This window comes from Oreochromis niloticus, linkage group LG3 (assembly GCF_001858045.2).
Source record: "Oreochromis niloticus isolate F11D_XX linkage group LG3, O_niloticus_UMD_NMBU, whole genome shotgun sequence".
Lineage (NCBI taxonomy): Eukaryota > Metazoa > Chordata > Actinopteri > Cichliformes > Cichlidae > Oreochromis > Oreochromis niloticus.
In genome coordinates this window covers 61,759,031-61,764,341 of record NC_031967.2, presented here as the reverse complement: position 1 = coordinate 61,764,341, position 5,311 = coordinate 61,759,031, and positions in this window count along the sequence as shown.

The following is a 5,311-nucleotide window of genomic DNA, read 5'->3' as shown; positions in this document are numbered from 1 at the left end:
AACGTTAGATATGTGTTCCGAGTTTTATACATGTAGGTCATACCATCTCGGGGGCTCGCGTTTCTCATTTTTCTAGGTGGCGCTACGAGCCAATTTTCCCTGGACATGTCTACGGACATTAAATACGTAAATTTTTCATGAGTCTCATCACGCTGCGACCTTTGGGAGAGATTGGACATTGTGTTTTTGAGCGACAGCAGGTTACTGCTTTTTGGCGAGTGATTGAAACTCCACGTGCCGCCATGACCACCCCGTTTCCCTGAACGTAAAAAGCTTCGCAATTTAACATCACAAAGGTCTTTAGATTCCACACACAGGAGATCGCGTAAATCTAATGAAATCCCTTGGAGGAGTTCGTCAAAGTATGAGGCCTGAAAAGAGGGAAAATGTCGCCAAATTTACACATTAATTTTAAAATGGCTGACTTCCTGTTGGATTTGGGATATTGCTCCAAGAGACTTTTTTGTACATCTTGATATCTCCAATAAGCTTGCCAGGTTTCAAACTCATACATAAAACACAGAGCAGGGGCTGTTGTTTTGAAATTTTGTAGGGGCGCTGTGGAGCCATTTTGCGCTGTTCAAGGAAAATGAACATATAAAAGAAATCCCTCATCACATTAGAGGTGTGCGCCAAATTTCAAGACTTTTTAAACTTTTCAAGCCCCTCAAAAGCCACTTCATCTTTCATGGTGAACTGCGTTGCCACCAGGGTGCGCCGTTCAGTTTATAGTCACAATTTTCTCACTGAAGCATCAAGAGGGACTGATGGTGATATTCACCGCTTTTGAGGTGGCCACGATGAACCTGTGAAAATCAGTACAACAAAATGAAAGACATGACATTTCCTGGTGCCACTAGGTGGCGCTCTACGTATTCCTGACAATGGGCATATCAATCTGTTCAGGGCGGGTCTGACATCATCCCTGTAAAATCTGGTACTGATCAGATTGGATTTCATTGAGTTACACTAATTTGTTTCTTCATGGTGAGACCTCAATGTTCGCCATGCTGCTGGGTCACACCCTTCAGCGAAAACTCACAGTTTTCTCTGTAACCCAAGACCAACTCCGTAAGGCTTTCCTGGAGAAATTTGAGGCTGCAGATGTCACCCATTACAATACTGTACCCCAAAGTGTAAAACATGACATTTCCTGTTCCCACTAGGTGGCGCTGTCCCTGATGTCAAATATGGCAGTTGAAATATGTTCAGGGGTGGAGCCTTATCATATGTGTCCACTTTGGTCAAGGTCGGACAATGTATGACAGAACGAGAGGCAATAAGATTTCATGGCGAGTCATCAAATTCGCCGTGGCGCCACGGCCTCACAGTAACCCGAAAACTCAAAAGCTCCGCAATTTAACATGGCCAGGTGTGTAGTTGACACTGACCAAATATGAAGCTTTTACGATGAAATTCCAATGAGGAGTTCGCAAAAGTTCGAGGCATGGAAATGGCAAAATTAGAGCCAAAATGTCACCTTCACTTCCAAATGGCGGACTTCCTGTTGGGTTTAGGACATGGCCATAATAGACTTTTTTGTGCGTCTCCGAACGTTAGATATGTGTTCCGAGTTTTATACATGTAGGTCATACCCATCTCGGGGCTCGCGTTTCTCATTTTTCTAGGTGGCGCTACTGAGCCAATTTTCCCTGGACATGTCTACGGACATTAAAATACGTAAATTTTCACCAGACCTGACGCGTCTGCAAAATTTCATGAGTTTTCGAGCATGTTTAGGCCCTCAAAAGGCCGATTCATTTGCCGAAATAATAATAATAATAATTAAAGCTGCAAGCAGCGATATGAGGGCCCTCGCACCCCCGGCGCGTCGAGCCAAGCCCAACACCTAAAACCAGCGCTTCCGATCTGATGTCACATTGATGGAATTCATGCATTTAACCACCAGCTAAAATTTCATCTCATTCAACCATTATTATAGTCGTCCCACTAGGTGGCGCTCTAACCATTACTGACAAATGGCATAACAAACATTTCCGAGCTCGAGTCTCATCACGCCTGCGACCTTTGGGAGAGATTGGACATTGTGTTTTTGAGCGACAGCAGGTTACTGCTTTTTGGCGAGGATTGAAACTCCACGTGCCGCCATGACCACCCCGTTTCCCTGAACGTAAAAAGCTTCGCAATTTAACATCACAAAGGTCTTTAGATTCCACACACAGGAGATCGCGTAAATCTAATGAAATCCCTTGGAGGAGTTCGTCAAAGTATGAGGCCTGAAAAGAGGGAAAATGTCGCCAAATTTACACATTAATTTTAAAATGGCTGACTTCCTGTTGGATTTGGGATATTGCTCCAAGAGACTTTTTTGTACATCTTGATATCTCCAATAAGCCTGCCAGGTTTCAAACTCATACATAAAACACAGAGCAGGGGCTGTTGTTTTGAAATTTTGTAGGGGGCGCTGTGGAGCCATTTTGCGCTCTTCAAGGAAAATGAACATATAAAAAGAAATCCCTCATCACATTAGAGGTGTGCGCCAAATTTCAAGACTTTTTAAACTTTTCAAGCCCCTCAAAAGCCACTTCATCTTTCATGGTGAACTGCGTTGCCACCAGGGGTGCCGTTCAGTTTATAGTCACAATTTTCTCACTGAAGCATCAAGAGGGACTGATGGTGATATTCACCGCTTTTGAGGTGGCCACGATGAACCTGTGAAAATCAGTACAACAAAATGAAAGACATGACATTTCCTGGTGCCACTAGGTGGCGCTCTACGTATTCCTGACAATGGGCATATCAATCTGTTCAGGGCGGGTCTGACATCATCCCTGTAAAATCTGGTACTGATCAGATTGGATTTCATTGAGTTACACTAATTTGTTTCTTCATGGCGAGACCTCAATGTTCGCCATGCTGCTGGGGTCACACCCTTCAGCGAAAACTCACAGTTTTCTCTGTAACCCAAGACCAACTCCTTAAGGCTTTCCTGGAGAAATTTGAGGCTGCAGATGTCACCCATTACAATACTGTATCCCAAAGTGTAAAACATGACATTTCCTGTTCCCACTAGGTGGCGCTGTCCCTGATGTCAAATATGGCAGTTGAAATATGTTCAGGGGTGGAGCCTTATCATATGTGTCCACTTTGGTCAAGGTCGGACAATGTATGACAGAACGAGAGGCAATAAGATTTTCATGGCGAGTCATCGAAATTCGCCGTGGCGCCACGGCCTCACAGTAACCCGAAAACTCAAAAGCTCCGCAATTTAACATGGCCCAGGTGTGTAGTTGACACTGACCAAATATGAAGCTTATATAATCAAACCCCAAGGAGGAGTTCGCAAAAGTTCGAGGCATGGAAATGGCAAAATTAGAGCCAAAATGTCACCTTCACTTCCAAATGGCGGACTTCCTGTTGGGTTTAGGACATGGCCATAATAGACTTTTATGTGCGTCTCCGAACGTTAGATATGTGTTCCGAGTTTTATACATGTAGGTCATACCCATCTCGGGGGCTCGCGTTTCTCATTTTTCTAGGTGGCGCTACTGAGCCAATTTTCCCTGGACATGTCTACGGACATTAAAATACGTAAATTTTCACCAGACCTGACGCGTCTGCAAAATTTCATGAGTTTTCGAGCATGTTTAGGCCCTCAAAAGACCGATTCATTTGCCGAAATAATAATAATAATAATAATTAAAGCTGCAAGCAGCGATATGAGGGCCTCGCACCCCCGGCGCGTCGAGCCAAGCCCAACACCTAAAACCAGCGCTTCCGATCTGATGTCACATTGATGGAATTCATGCATTTAACCACCAGCTAAAATTTCATCTCATTCAACCATTATTATAGTCGTCCCACTAGGTGGCGCTCTAACCATTACTGACAAATGGCATAACAACATTTCCGAGCTCGAGTCTCATCACGCCTGCGACCTTTGGGAGAGATTGGACATTGTGTTTTTGAGCGACAGCAGGTTACTGCTTTTTGGCGAGTGATTGAAACTCCACGTGCCGCCATGACCACCCCGTTTCCCTGAACGTAAAAAGCTTCGCAATTTAACATCACAAAGGTCTTTAGATTCCACACACAGGAGATCGCGTAAATCTAATGAAATCCCTTGGAGGAGTTCGTCAAAGTATGAGGCCTGAAAAGAGGGGAAAATGTCGCCAAATTTACACATTAATTTTAAAATGGCTGACTTCCTGTTGGATTTGGGATATTGCTCCAAGAGACTTTTTTGTACATCTTGATATGTCCAATAAGCTTGCCAGGTTTCAAACTCATACATGAAACACAGAGCAGGGGCTGTTGTTTTGAAATTTGTAGGGGCGCTGTGGAGCCATTTTGCGCTCTTCAAGGAAAATGAACATAGTAAAAGAAATCCCTCATCACATTAGAGGTGTGCGCCAAATTTCAAGACTTTTTAAACTTTTCAAGCCCCTCAAAAGCCACTTCATCTTTCATGGTGAACTGCGCTGCCACCAGGGTGCGCCGTTCAGTTTATAGTCACAATTTTCTCACTGAAGCATCAAGAGGGACTGATGGTGATATTCACCGCTTTTGAGGTGGCCACGATGAACCTGTGAAAATCAGTACAACAAAATGAAAGACATGACATTTCCTGGTGCCACTAGGTGGCGCTCTACGTATTCCTGACAATGGGCATATCAATCTGTTCAGGGCGGGTCTGACATCATCCCTGTAAAATCTGGTACTGATCAGATTGGATTTCATTGAGTTACACTAATTTGTTTCTTCATGGCGAGACCTCAATGTTCGCCATGCTGCTGGGGTCACACCCTTTAGCGAAAACTCACAGTTTTCTCTGTGACCCAAGACCAACTCCTTAAGGCTTTCCTGGAGAAATTTGAGGCTGCAGATGTCACCCATTACAATACTGTACCCCAAAGTGTAAAACATGACATTTCCTGTTCCCACTAGGTGGCGCTGTCCCTGATGTCAAATATGGCAGTTGAAATATGTTCAGGGGTGGAGCCTTATCATATGTGTCCACTTTGGTCAAGGTCGGACAATGTATGACAGAACGAGAGGCAATAAGATTTTCATGGCGAGTCATCGAAATTCGCCGTGGCGCCACGGCCTCACAGTAACCCGAAAACTCAAAAGCTCCGCAATTTAACATGGCCCAGGTGTGTAGTTGACACTGACCAAATATGAAGCTTGTACGATGAAATTCCAATGAGGAGTTCGCAAAAGTTCGAGGCATGGAAATGGCAAAATTAGAGCCAAAATGTCACCTTCACTTCCAAATGGCGGACTTCCTGTTGGGTTTAGGACATGGCCATAATACACTTTTATGTGCGTCTCCGAACGTTAGATATGT